The sequence below is a fragment of the Staurois parvus genome, unplaced genomic scaffold (genome assembly GCF_062004578.1).
Source record: "Staurois parvus isolate SC_StPar_1 unplaced genomic scaffold, SC_StPar_1.0 ptg000192l, whole genome shotgun sequence".
Lineage (NCBI taxonomy): Eukaryota > Metazoa > Chordata > Amphibia > Anura > Ranidae > Staurois > Staurois parvus.
The window spans coordinates 10,234,521-10,249,379 of record NW_028317988.1 but is presented as its reverse complement, the minus strand read 5'-3'; positions in this window follow the sequence as shown (position 1 = coordinate 10,249,379).

The following is a 14,859-nucleotide window of genomic DNA, read 5'->3' as shown; positions in this document are numbered from 1 at the left end:
ACACTATTTCTCCCATTGACACCAACGATGCTGCACTATTCCTCCCACTGACACCAATGATGAGGCACTATTCCTTGTATTGACACCAGCAATGGCACACTATTCCTCCTATTTACAGCAACAATGGGGCACTGTTCCTTCCACTGACAACAAATGATGGGGTACTTTTCCTCCCACTGACACCAATGATGCAGCACTATTCCTCCTGTTGGCACCAGTGATGGGGCACCCTTCCTCTCACTGATACCAATGATAGGGCACTATTCATCCCACTGACACCAATGATGGGGCACTATTCCTCCTATTGACACCAACGATGGAGCACTATTCCTCCTATTGACGCCAGTAATGTGGCACTATTCCTCCTATGGAAAATATCAATGGGGCATTGTTCCTTCCACTGACATCAATGATGGGGCACTATTCCTCCTATTGACACCAATGATGGGGCACTATTCCTCTCACTGATACTAATGATGGGGCACTATTCCTCCCACTGACACCAATGATGGGGTACTATTCTTCTTATTCACACCAATGATGAAGCACTATTCCTCCTATTGACACCAGTGATGGGGCACTATTCCTCCTATTGACACCAACAATGGGGCACTGTTCCTCCCACTGGCACCAACGATGGAGCACTATTCCTCCTATTGACACCAGTGATGGGGCACTATTCCTCTCACTGATACCAATGATGGGGCACTATTCTTCTTATTGACACCAACGATGGAGCATTATTCCTCTTATTGACACCAGTGATGGGGTACTATTCCTCCTATTGACACCAATAATGGGGCACGTTTCCTCACACTGATACCACTGATGGGGCACTATTCCTCCTATTGACACCAGTGATGGGACACTATTCTACCTATTGACACCAGTGATGGGGCACTATTCTACCTATTGACACCAGTGATGGGGCACTATTCCTCCTATTGACACCAATGATCAGACACTTTTCCTCCCACTGATAACACTGATGGGGCACTTTTCCCTCCATTGACACAAATGATGGGACACTATTCCTCCTATTGACACCAACAATGGGTAACTATCCCTCCCACTGATAAAAAAAGGCCCTCTGCCTTTCTTATTTCCATGTCAAAAATATTGCCCCTAGTGCTACAGAATAATGTTGTATCCTTTAATAGAAATTGTATAGACACTTGTAAACTTATAAATATGTTTATTTCATCTAGATGTATTTCATTAATGATATTGCATTGGCCCCATCCAATGCAACATGCTAACTGCATATATGTCAGCTAAACCTAGTGATCCTATAGTAAAGGTCCTTGTTCAGGCACTTCGTGTTATATGGTGACAACACTTTGACTCTCTCTCCCACTATGTGCTCCTGTGTTGTCACTTTGAATTGAGACTACAAATTAGCAAGAGTATATTGTACAGGCAAAGTCCACCATGGTCACTAAGAGAAAATTTGCCCTAAGAAATGATGTGCAGCCATTGCTGAAGTCAGAGCATGTAAACTGGAAGTGGCTGTCAATAGACTGAATGCAGGAGATCAACAGTATCCATGTGCAACAAAGAATACAAAATAACCATGGAAACATGTAGCATCCTCCTAGTTAGCTAGGGGGAGCTCTGATTCAATTAGTGAGGAGGACTGAGTAACAGCCTAGGTATAATAGCCAGGTGGGTAAAATTGCGACCAGAGCTGAGAGGCTCTGCAGACCAGCTCTCTGAGACTTCCCCTGCTCTGGAACTTTGGAGAAATATCTTGAAGCAGTGGGTGGAGATGAGGAGTGGCTGGACGTTTCTCTTAGAGGACCCTGGCCAATCCCCAACAGGAGGCTTAGGAAGGGGCCAGGGCAGCCTTTAAGAGTAACTGAGCCTGCTCATCAGCAGGAGAGTTTGGGTGGAAGATGAGGAAGTGGGGCTGGAGAGCAGGAGCCTGGGAGGGGGCCCAGATGGAGAGGGGCTCACCTAAAGGCAGTGGACCTTGGAGGGAGGAAAGCTAAGGACTTCACCGGCCCCCAGATAGAGGACCACCTGTGCAGCAGTCAAGATGTGGCCCAGCTAGAAGGTTTGGTAGCAGCCAACAACCCACCAGCAGCACAGGAGAAAGCCTCAGTGAGTAAACCTGCCCCTCCTGGGCCAGTAAAGGGAAAGAGGCACTCTGGTGGGAAACCGGATCAGCTTTTTACCCAGGACTGTTCACAATGCAGTGGCAGGCACTGGATTCCCTGCCCAGGGAAACACCCAGTACAGCTGGATGAAGAGAGGATTCATTTGGGGTCTGGGGTAGTACTAAAGAAGATGCTGGCTAACTCTTCAAAAGAGACTGTTTGCTGTAAAGACTTGTATATACAGTAGTTGCTAAGGCACTTGTCCTCTGTTTCCATTATCCTTGGGCATTCCATACATCCCTTACCCCATCCAAGTTTAATACCTCTAATAAAATCCAAAAAATAAGCTCAAGGACTAGTTACTGTCTCCTGGATGCAAGTCTGAATGAAGGAAATGCATGTTGCCTGGCTATGCAGGACTTTAGGGGGACCCACACTTAAGTTACTCCTAAGGGGGTAGTGCTACAAACAATAATTTTTTAAAAAGAAACGGGATGATTGTTTATGACACACAGTACTTTAGCAAGCTACCGTAAATGTCATTCCACTAGACCCAATTCATATTTTCAATTAGGGCCATCAGCAGGTTTCTGTGGAAAAAATCTGTGGATTCCTGTGGCTGAACTAACAGGCTATTGTGGACAGCTTGGCTGGGAAATCTGTACAAACCAATGACAGGTTGATAGGAGTACCATATGTCTGCTGCTGTTTTAATGTATCTGCAGTTCCAGTGGATGAAAATGTTGATGTCAGAGGTCAGAGGAGAATGGGCAGACTGGTTTGGGATGATAGAAAGGCAACAGTAACTCAAATAACCATGTGTTACAACCAAGGTATGCAGAATACCATCTCTGAACGCACAAAACGTTGAACCTTGAAGAAGATGGGCTAAAGCAGTAGAAGACCACACTGGGCACCACTCCTGTCAGCTAAGAACAGGAAATGGAGGCTACAATTCGCACAGGCTCACCAAAATTGGACAATAGAAGTTTGGAAAAACATTTGCCTGGGCTGATGAGTTTCAGCTGCGATATTCAGATGGCAGGATCAGAATTTGGCATAAGCAACGTGAAAGCATGGGTCCATCCTACTTTGTATCAATGGTTCAGGCTGGTGGTGGTGTAATGGTGTGGGTGATATTTTCTTGGCACACTTTGGGCTCTTTAGTACCAACTGATTATTGTGTAAATGCCACTGTCTACCTGAGTATTGTTGCTGACCATGTCCATCCCTTTATGACTACAGTGTCCCCATCTTCTGATGGCTCCTTCCAGCAGGATAATGCAAAATGTCACAAAGCTCAAATCATCTCAAACTTGTTTCTTGAACATGACAATGCGTTCACTGCACTCCAATGGCCTACACAGTCACCAGATCTCAATCCTATCCAATAGAGCACCTTTGGGATGTGGTGGAATGGGAGATTTGCATCAGGGATCTGCAGCAACTGCGTGAAGCGGTCATGTCGATATGGACCAAAATCCAACACTTTGTTGAATCTATACCACAAAGAATTAAGGCAGTTCTGAAGGCAAAAGGGGGTCCAACCCGGTACTAACAAAGTGTACCTTATAAAGTGGCCGGTGATTGTATATATATATATATATATATATATATATATCTTCTGTTCTCAGCTGTATAAGGAGCTAGGGTACAAGAGACAGCACTACACTGATCTTGCCACAGAATGACTGTGTGGGGGGAGGGAAAACTTGTCAGCACAAGCCTGATCATTGGATTAGCTCCCAAAATAGCCTGAACACTGTCCACACTATGCTCTCCTGCCTAGTGTGGTCACTTTTTAATTGGAAAGCAGAGGGACTGGCAGGAAAACCAGGCATTTTACACAATGGAAGCAATACAAAGAGAACAGGAGACTTCTTCCTACAAGTACTTGCTACAGCAGGCACATATCAAGAATATGAAATGTTGGGTATACATATTCTGTACAATTGCCACATTCCCAAAGCAAAGCATTGTGGACATGACATCCCTGTTCAGCTGTATGGTACAATATAGATATCCAAACTGTGGCGCAGGGGCTGAATGCGGCCCTTTGCTTGCCTTTAACCAGCCCTTGGGGCACTATCCCTTCCACTGGTATGAGACACTATTCCTTCCATCAACAATGGGGCATTATTTCTCCCACTGACACCAACGTTGGGGAACTATTCCTCCCCCTAATACCAAACATGGGGCACTTTTTACTCCTAGTGACCCGAGACATTTTTGGCACTTTCTGCCCACAGTCTGGCCCTTAAAATCTAAAGGACAATAAACTGTCCCTTTGTCTGGAATGTTTGGAGACCCCTGATTTAGGTGAGTGGCTGGGTGGTGCTAAAACTGTGCTTTAGCCACCTGTTTTTACTGTCCCTGGCCACCCATGTGACAAAGTCCTTGGGCTCGTTTCCACTAGCAGCAAGGACTGCTGCTCCTCCAAAAAACAAACCATGCTCAGATCACTTTTCAGAGGCAATTGAAAAGTGGTGTGGATGTGATATATTGCCACCTCACTGCCTAATTTAAACCCCTAAATGCCACACCACTGCTGCATGCACCTGGTTGTGGCCAGCTGCAGGGCAGGCCCCATTCAGTTGAATGGGTTGTTTTTGAGGGCACTACCGTGGTATATAATCCTCCCACGGCCACAAACCAAAGCATTGCAACCATAGCATGTGTACACCCCTGGCCACTGCCTTTGCCTATAAAAAGGGAGCGCTGGTAGAAATGTGGCTCATCTGCATGATTTTACTGCTCCCCAACTACTACTGTAAACAAGCCCTTAGGCCCCATTCACATCTCTGCAACACGTTACTTTTTTTTGCAGTTGAATGGGCTGCCAAACGTACGACAAACATGCCAAAGTAGCTCCTGTGAGCAAATTTTTTGTGCATTTCTGGGAATACTACGTGAATGGGACCTTAGGGTTTACATGAACTTTAACATGACTCTTCTAATTGGATCCTTCTGGGGAAAAACATGGAAAGCTGAATGTAAGATGGCCCAAAAGTCACGTGTCCTCCAACATGACCCACACGACCCTCTCCTGACAACTGAAATCACCTGACACCTAAAACAAACTCTTTACAAGAGTTCATAGAAGTGAAATCACCTGACACCGACTCCTTTCACAAGAGTTCGCAGAGAGAAGTTCATGATAAGAGGGTTTTATATGGTTTGGAGTGGGTCATGTAGGAGGGTCTGAAGTCACACATTGGCGCCAATTGCACATCTGCATGTAGTGCAGCCTGTACAAGGCCTCAGAAACACATACGTCTGTGAGAATTACTTCATTGGATTCAACCACCAGGGAATTGTCTAGAGAACTGACCTATTCACAAAACATGTCTCCTTTCATCCTCAGATTTAATAATTGCTCATTTACCCACAAATCAAAACAGCAGACGGAACGAGTATAGGTCATATGACCCAATTGTTGTATTCTTTCATCTGCTCATTATTACATGTGATAAAGCCAAATAGAACTAATGACACACTAGACCTGGAGTTTTCAAGTGTATAATTATTAATAAAATTATCTTCCTTGTCTTATTCCCATCATTGCTTTGCCTTCAAGCAATGCCTTGAAAACTCATCGGTTGCAAAACTGCTGAGCCAGCTCATTCCACAGCATGAATACAAGACCTAGTGTTTCACAAGAAGCCTTTGTAAAATATTGCTCTTCAGGTGCAGTTAAGGCCTAATCTCTGAAACTGTTTATTACATAACCACAAATTACTATACACAATTATATATATATATATATATATATATATATATATTTTTTTTCTTGGTTTTGGAACATAGTATGTAATATTTGTAACTTTTGTAATTTTTTATGGACTTTCAAGAAATTTTAAGTGCAGCAATCCCAGATTGAATTATTTCTATACATGACTGGACGGATGGTCTGATTGTTTTGTACTCCATCTACGCCCACTGTGCAGTTCACCGCACCTGTTTGGAATATATACACTGTATATATATATATATATATATATATATGGTATAGAAAAGTATCACCCTCCTTTAACCCCTTGGTGTCGGCGCCTTTAAGGGGTTTTTGACACCGGGGAGCAGGGTTTAGGTTCGTGAGACAACGTAAAAAGCTCCCGACCGCAAGCAGCAATTCCATGATACGCTGGTAAATGTGCCGGGAGCATGCAGGGCGTGCGCTCTCGGCACATATTTTGTTTACATTGGGTACACAAATATGCGGGCTTTCCGCACCAAGGCCCAGCTGCTAGGAGGCTGCATATTTGCGCACGCTCGACGCCAAGGAGTTAAATTAATAACATTTCATTGCTTTGCAGCTTGAAATGAAGACAGCCACAGTTTTTGTTTTAGCTGTATTTATACTTATAACATAAGCAACTTATAACATCTAAGTGAAAGATATAGCACCAACATGTCAGAAAAAAAATTAAAACATCAAAAACAGAATCACTGAGTTGGAAAAAGGATCACCCCCACTTTTAAAAATGACTTGTAAACTGGATGTAAGAGCCAAACTGGATGTAAGAGCCAGGAGGAAACTAGTCAGAGAGGGCTACCAAGAGGCCTACAGCAACTCTGAAGCACTTGCAGGAATTTATGATAAAGAGTGGTCATTGTGTGCATGTGACAACAATATCACAAATTCTCCACAAATGTGGCTTGCAAAAAAAAAGCCACCCCTCAAGAAAGGCCACATGCCACCACTGAACTTTGCCAAAACACACCTTGAAGATTCTTAGGCCACATGGAAAAGGTTGTTCTGGTCAGATGAGACTAAAATTGAATGATTTGGCCTCAACACTAAACGATATGCCTGGTGGAATCCAATACAGCTCACCATCCAAATAACACCATTCCTACAGTAAAGCATGGAGGTGGTAATATCCTGTTATGGGGGGTTTCTCTGCAGCAGGGACTGCAGCACTTGTCAGGATAGAAGGAAAATGGATAGGGCAAAATACTGTCAAATTCTTGGGGAAAATCTGCTGCCCTCTGCCAGAAAGTTGTCAATGGGAAGAAGGTTTACCTTCCAACATGACAATGACCCAAAGCACACAGCAAAAATGTTCACACAGTGGTTGAAGGAGAAAAAGGTGAATGGCCTTGCATGGCCTAGTAAGAGCCCAGACTTATGCAGGCTATAGACGGGGAGAAAACCGGCCTTTTTTTAACAAAAAAACAGAAAATCGCTGGTTCAATAGGCCGACGTTACCACCAACAGTAAAAAAAATCGGCCGATTTTCTTCCCGTCTACGGCTGGCATTTAATTATTTCTGTCCCTGCAGAGAGCCCCGCTATTATATTTGACATTAAAGTCTTGCAGTTGCAACATTGTATCTGTTTGTATCAATTTCGTATACAGATGGTTTTTTCAAATTCAAATAGATACATTGTAGCAACCGCAATACTTTTTAATGTCAAATATAATAGCGGACTGGAATTCTTCCTCTTTCTCTTCTTCTTCTTCTTCCTCTTCTTCTTCTTTCTCTTCTGCTTCTTCTTCTTTCTCTTCTTCTTCTTTCTCTTCTTTCTCTTCTTCTTCTTTTTCTACTTCTTTCTCTTCTTCTCTTTTCTCTTATTCTTCTTTCTCTTCTTCTTCTTCTTCTTCTTTCTCTTCCTCTTCTTCTTCTTCTTCTTCTTCTTTCTCTTCTCTTCTCCTTCTTTCTCTTCTTCTTCTTTCTCTTTCTTTTTTTTTTATTATACTTCTTTTTCTTCTGCTTCTTTTCTTTTTTTCTTCTTCCTCTTCTTGCAGGTCACGGCTCATGCGCAGATTTTTTATCGGTAAAAAGATCGGCCGATTTGCCCATTATTGCCACAAAAATTGGCCGATTTTTTTTCCAACTTTACCGATCAAAATCGGCCGATTTTCAACCCATCTATGGCCCGCATTAAACCTCATTGAAAATCTGTGGAATGACTTGAAGACTACAGTCCACAAACGGTCAACATCAAATTCAACTGAAGCATTTAACTTGAGCAGTTCTGCAAAGAGTGGGCAAATATTGCAAAGTCTAGATGTGCAAAGTTTGTAGAGACATATCCCAACAGACTAAGGGGTGGAATTAAGCAAAAGGTGGTTCAACAAAATACTTACACAAGGGGGCGATCCTTTCTCCAACTCATTGATTCTGTTTTTGAATTTTTTAAAAATTTTTCTGACGTTGGTGTTTTATCTTTCACTTGAATGCTATAAGTTGCACAACTGTAAAAAACAAAAACTGTGTCTGTCTAAATTTCAGGCTGCAAAGCAACAAAATGTGATCATTTTAAAGGGGGTGACCCTTTTCTATACTCACTGTATATGTGGGATTTACTAAAACTGGAGCAGACAGAATCTGACATAACTCAACAACCAATCAGCTTCCAACTTGATCAGTTTGTAGGCAGATTTAGTCACATGCTGCCCCAGCCAGGAGGGTTAGTGTTAATATGTCTTCCCGAGTCTTTCTTGGGTTCAACCCACTTGTACGATCTATAAATGGGACACGAGTCTGATTTGATAGATGCACGAGCACTATGAGGGAGTAGGTGTGCATACCATCTAAACATGTCGCCGTCACTGGGGTCTGTCCACACAGCCCTTGGCTGATTCTGGAGCACCTATAGACTTAGAACCTCACAGAGTACGGGACCACTGAAAGCAACAAAGCACCCAAAGACACTGATCCTGCAATTCTGCCATGGAATGGACTCTCATCCTGTACAGGTATGCTGGGGCAGCCAACAAGCCTGAGTTAGGGATTAGTTTAGGGAAAGACGGTTACCGTTATCACCTATAACGTAAAATTATTTCAAGTACAATTTTGAAACTTTTCCTTTGCCTGGTCTTAAGTTACTAAAAGGGGTGTAATGCACATAACTGGCACATTCTGCACATAGTATTGGAGTATGAAGACCGCTTTGTTAACACAGTGTGGAGAATAAGTAAGGGGTTACCAAGTGTAATGGAGGTTTCTCTGGCAGCCTGTTGTAAAGCGTGTACATATTGCAGGTGGGACAATCTCTTGCAGAAGGGGTCGTTGTTGGCACGCTCTCCATGAGCAGGACCATCTCCCATAGCAACAGGAGCATATTGGCACCACAGAGTTAAGTGAGTGCATGCATGGAGTCAGCGCTAGGTGCAGGGTAGGGCTCCATTCTGATACTGGGAGTGAGGTATCGGAGATACGCTGGACAGGTGGAGAGGGCATCGGCCCTGCCTGTCCCTCCTAAATGCAACAGTGTCCGTAATGGTGTACATGAACATGAAGAGAGCTGACAAGAGTTCAATCATTTGTTCAATGTACACCACAATTAAAGGTACCCTATGTGTGATGAATCCCCCCCTCCCCCCCCCCCGTGGGTTTGCTATGGGGGTGGTAGCGGTGCGGACTGCACCGGGGTGACACCCGCCAGAGAGGTGACAGCATCAAGCAGGTATATACTGGACTATGACTGGAATGAGGTGACAACACCAGGGGCGGACTGACAACTCATGGGGCCCCAGGCAATAGGGGATCATGGGGCCCCTGTGTCCTTGCCCACACTCAAAGCACACCCAAAAAAGCCTATAAAAAGGTATCAGGGGCATTTCATGGGGCCCCCTACTGACCCTGGGCCCCTCGGGCAGTGACCGAGTTTTCAAATGGTCAGTCCGCCCCTGGACAACACCGGAGGAGGGGAGTGACCTCTGAGGAGGGAGAACATGAATGGTCGGTTCTCTGTCTGCCCCGCCTTCCCTTCCCCCATTGCAGGACAAGTCCAGCCTGCTCCTTCTCCTGGACACAGTGATGTCACTGCACGGCGTGCGCTCCCCGATTGTCCTGGTAAAAGGCAGTTGTTTACTGGCCAGAGCTGGACAGAGTGATGGCAACTGGAGTACATGAAAGAACTTCCAGGGGTAGGGGGTGTAGAAGAATTGTATGCAATGTAAGATTGTGGGGTGCATGGGGAATACAATTGTGTACGGGAGGGTAATTGTAATTGAAGAGGGGGGGGGCTGTAAGGAAATTATAAATGTGGGGGAAGGGTAAATATAATTAAAGGGGGGGGGGGCTGCAGGGGAATTATACTTAAAGGAGGGGGATTATAATTTGGGGGAGCTGCAGAAGAATTATAATTTTGTGCGGGGAGAGTAAACATAATTGAATGGGGGGAGGGGGGCTGCTGGGGAATTACCGTATATGTAACAGAAGAGGATATGTGAGGTGTTATGATGGGGGAGGGGGGTGTTGTGGGGCAATTATAACAGGCTGGGGAAATGTGGGGTAATTATAATGGGGTGGGGGGGGATTACAGGGTCATTTTAATGTGACATGGGCAGGGGGAAGTACCATCGGGTAATAATAGTAGTGGAGTGGGAGATTTATGATGGGGGGAGTATGAAATTGTAATGGAGGAAATGCTCCTGGGTATTTATAATGGGGGGGGGGGGTTGTGGGGTAATTAGAACTAGTAAGTGTGTGTGTTGGGGGGGCAAAGTAATTAGATTTAGTGTGGGGTGGTTAAAATTGGGGAGAATGGTCCAGGGTATTTATAATGGAGGAGGGGAGGTTGCAGGGTAATTATAATTTGGGGGGGTGTTTGCTCAGAGATTATATGTAACAGAGGAGAGTGTGTGAGGTAATTATAATGGGGGGGGGGGGGGTTGTGGTGCATTTATAAAAAGGCAATCATAAAATTATTGGGGCACCATGTTTTACTGCACCAGGTGGCACCAGCCCTAGCGACGCCACTGTTACCCCCTTACAGATGGCTGAAAAGATCAACGGTGTCAGCGGAAACCTAAGCAGGCCATACATGAGTCGAATTCCAAACGATTTTTCGATTAAAAATTGAAAGCATAGTTCATTCTGTAATCCGATGGTGCCACCAATGATTTCGAAAATCGGTTGTTTTTCACAAATTTTCCAGCATGCCCGATAAACGAAATTGGGAGGAACCACGTAAATCGGCCATTGCCAATGCCCCACTACCAGAAAGAAAATCATCCGATTATTCATAGGTCCGATTTTCTAATGAAAAATCGTTGGAAAATTGACCCATGTATGGCCGGCCTTCTCTAAGAGGCAAACTCTGGAGGAACCCTAGTTGAGAAACCCTGGGTTAGAACTTCTGCAAATGTTTTTGTGGCGTCTACGGCTTCCTGTCCCTATGAAAATCACACCTTCTGTTTCTTGAATAATGGTGACAGGAACAGGAAGTATGGGACAATCTCTCCAGGAACAAACAGAAATTAAAATCTGACAGAATTTTGTTTATACAAGTGGCTGTATACAACACACGTGACCAGGGGCGGACTGACCATTTGGAAACTCGGGCACTGCCCGAGGGCCCGGGGTCAGTAGGGGGCCCCATGAGATGCCCCTGGTACCTTTTTCATAGGCTTTTTTGAGTTTGGGCAAGGACACAGGGCCCCCATGATCCCCTATTTCCCGGGGGCCCCATGAGTTGTCAGTCCGCCCCTGCACGTGACTATTGGGCACAATATTACAGCCATTTTATCCAGCATATGGCCTGCTGCGCCTGTGCGCATGAACCCTTGTAGTACAGTGGGGAAGGGTTAGAACCTCTTGCTGTGTCCATGGCTTCCTGTCCCAGTGACACCCACATCCCCTAATTCTTGTATGATTGTCACAGGAACAGGAAGTGAGAAACAATCTTCCCAAGAGCACACAGACATGAAAGCTTAACAGAATTTTTTTTACAGGTTACCATATGCAACACCTGTGACTCCTGGTTGCAAAAATACAGCCTATTTTTTTAATGTATGGCCCTCTGCGCCAAAGTGCATGAACCCTTATAGTAGAATAAAGAAGGGTTAGAGCTTCTGATAATATTTTTGTTGCAGTGCATGGCTTCCTATACCAGTGACAACCGCATTCCCATTTCTTGTACGATTGTTACAACCGCAGGGAGTATCGAACAATTTCCCCGAGAACAAGATAAAAACTGCCTTAATCTTGTACAGGCAGCTGTAGGCTCCTGTGACTCCAAGGCGCAAAAATATAGCTTTTTTTTAGGGTGTACGGCCCTCTGTTCACAAGCAAAAAAAAAAACAGTAAGTGAGGAACAAGCTCCCTTGTAACAAACAGAAATGAGCCACTCTGGAAGGTTTTATCCCCTTCATGACCAGGCCATTTTTTGGCATTTATTTGGCACTGCACTATGTTAACTGGTAATTGCGCGGTCATGCAACGCTGTACCCAAATTAAATTTATGTAATTTTTGTCACACAAATATAGCTTTCTATTGGTGTTATTTGATCACCACTGGGTTTTTTAATTTTTATTATATAAACAAGAAAAGACCTAAAATTTTGATTAAAAAAACATATTTTTTACTTTCTGCTATAAAACATATCCAATAAAAAAAAATCAAATTTCTTCAAAAATGTAGACCAAAATTTTTTCCTATATGGCACTGCGCTTTGACAGACAATTGTGCGGTCATGCAACACGGTACACATTAGATAAAATTAGATAATTTGTTCCACACAAATAGAGCTTTCTTTTGGTGGTATTTGATCATCACTGGGTTTTTTATTTATTGCACTATGAATTAAAAAAAAAATTAAATTAAAAAAAAACAATATTTTTCAGTTTTTGCTATAAAACATATCCAATAAAAAAATAAAATAAAAAATTCTTAATAAATTTAGGCCAAAATGTGTTTTGCTACATGTCTTTGGTAAAAACAATTTCCCAATAAATGTATATTAATTGTTTTGTGTGAAAATTCTAGTATCTACAAATGGAGGTATATACAGTATACTGGAATTTTTTTTTTAATTCTAGTAATGGCGGCAATCAACAACTTATAGCGGGACTGCGATAGTATGGTGGGCATTCTGACTCTGGGGGGGAATTGACTAACTGCCAATGACATCTCCAGTGACACTAATACAGTGATCAGTGCAAATACAAAGCACTGACACTGTACTAATGACACTGGGCAGGAAGGGGTTAACATCTGGGGTGATCAAAGGGTTAACTGTGCATTAGGGAATGATTACACTGTGTACTGTGTGGTGTTTTACAAGGGGAGGTGCTGGTTTTTATCTCCCTGCTTTGCAGAGAGATAAAAAACCAGCATGACCCAACTGACAGGAGACAGATCTGAGTTGTGTACACTCATAGATCTCTCTCTTGTCAACTGCTCCGCCGAACATCAAGTCCTGGTCATGAATCACTGGCCGTGACCCGGTGATTGACACCTACAGGGCCACAGCACACGCGCGTGCCCCCTACCTGGAAATGTAGAATCACGTATATAATCACGTATATAAACATGATTCTGTGCGAGCAGCCGCCCTGTAGCAGTAAAACTGATATAGGGTGGTCGGCAAGTGGTTAATATCTAGGGGCAATCAGAGGGTTAACTGTGTGCCTAACAATGTTTATTGTGTGTAGTATGTGCTACTTTTACTAAGTGATGTGCCAGTTTTTACTCCCTGCTTCACTGCTGTCTGTACAGAGCTCTGTTCTGTCATTCAGCCAGATCAGCAGGTCCTGGGCATAAATCTTTGGCCAGGACCCGCTGATCGGCTTGTACTGCATCGAATGAGAGCACAGCAGGGGCACTGGCACAGAACGCAGCCCATGCCTGGAAATGCTGGGTCATGTATATATACATGATCCAGCACTGCGGAGCTACACTGCGGCAGTAAAGTTACAGGAGGCGGTCAAAACCTGACAAAAATTTTAACTCTTCCCCACTTTATACATAACGTAAAAAAAAATGTGTCTGGAGTTAGCCTTTAAGTTTTCTGTTATGTTCTGTGGTGTGGAACAGATTGCATAGCTGGAGGCGCCTCCTATTAAACACTCTTACAATGACTTCTGAACTTCCGTAGACCCAGGAGAAGGTGGTAACCCAGCTCATAATCTGCCAAATTTTCTGCCCTGATTTACGGAGTGTGTAATTAAAGGCATCCCCATAGCCTTTGCTTCTAAATTGTCATCTGCTTTTGCTTAAATGTTACAATATTGTTTGTTCAAGAAAGAGACATTTATTCCATGTATCATGCTCGTAGACCAAACTAGCAGTGTGAGAAAAATATTTAATCTGAACAATTTGTGTTTGTTCTCACATTGCTTGCAATTAGAGATTTTACTTGATTTGGAGATATAATGAACCAACTCATAGTGTGTCATTTACAGGGAATCAGTAAGCTTTTTTTTTCTGTAAAAGACATCACAGAATTATGAAAATCTTAAAGTGAAACTAAAGTCCATTGTCTCGGGGTGAGCTATTGAGATAATGTGCAAGTATGCAGAGCAGAATGCATTGTGGGCTTTAACATCTATTGAGGAATAGTTCCGGGAGTGTCGATCTCCTTGGTCCCCCCACAGTGCTCAGCAGTTCTTTCTGCCGTTACGTTACAGGACACTATGGTGATGTGAAGCTGAGCAGGAGGAACCAGTGAGCGCCACAGGAGACCAAGGTAATTGACATTTCTAGAAGTAGTGTCCTCCAATGGACTTCAGCTGGAGATCTCTCATGCATGTTGTGTTCTGACTAAACAGGCTGCAAGAAAGGTACATTTCCCTTGATTATTTTCGAGGTATGCCTGTTTGGAATGTATGCTTTTATTAACAGAGTTGTTTTAACCCCTTTCCAACCGCCTAACACATATATGTGGCAGCAAAAGTCGCTGGGTGGCTGATGTTTCTATGCTGAGAGGATGCTCACTTCATGTTCCCAGCACAGAGACCAAGCTGTGAAAGACAGTTCTTGGTCCCCGCTAATGATCAGTAGCTGGCAGGACTGATTCTTGATCATG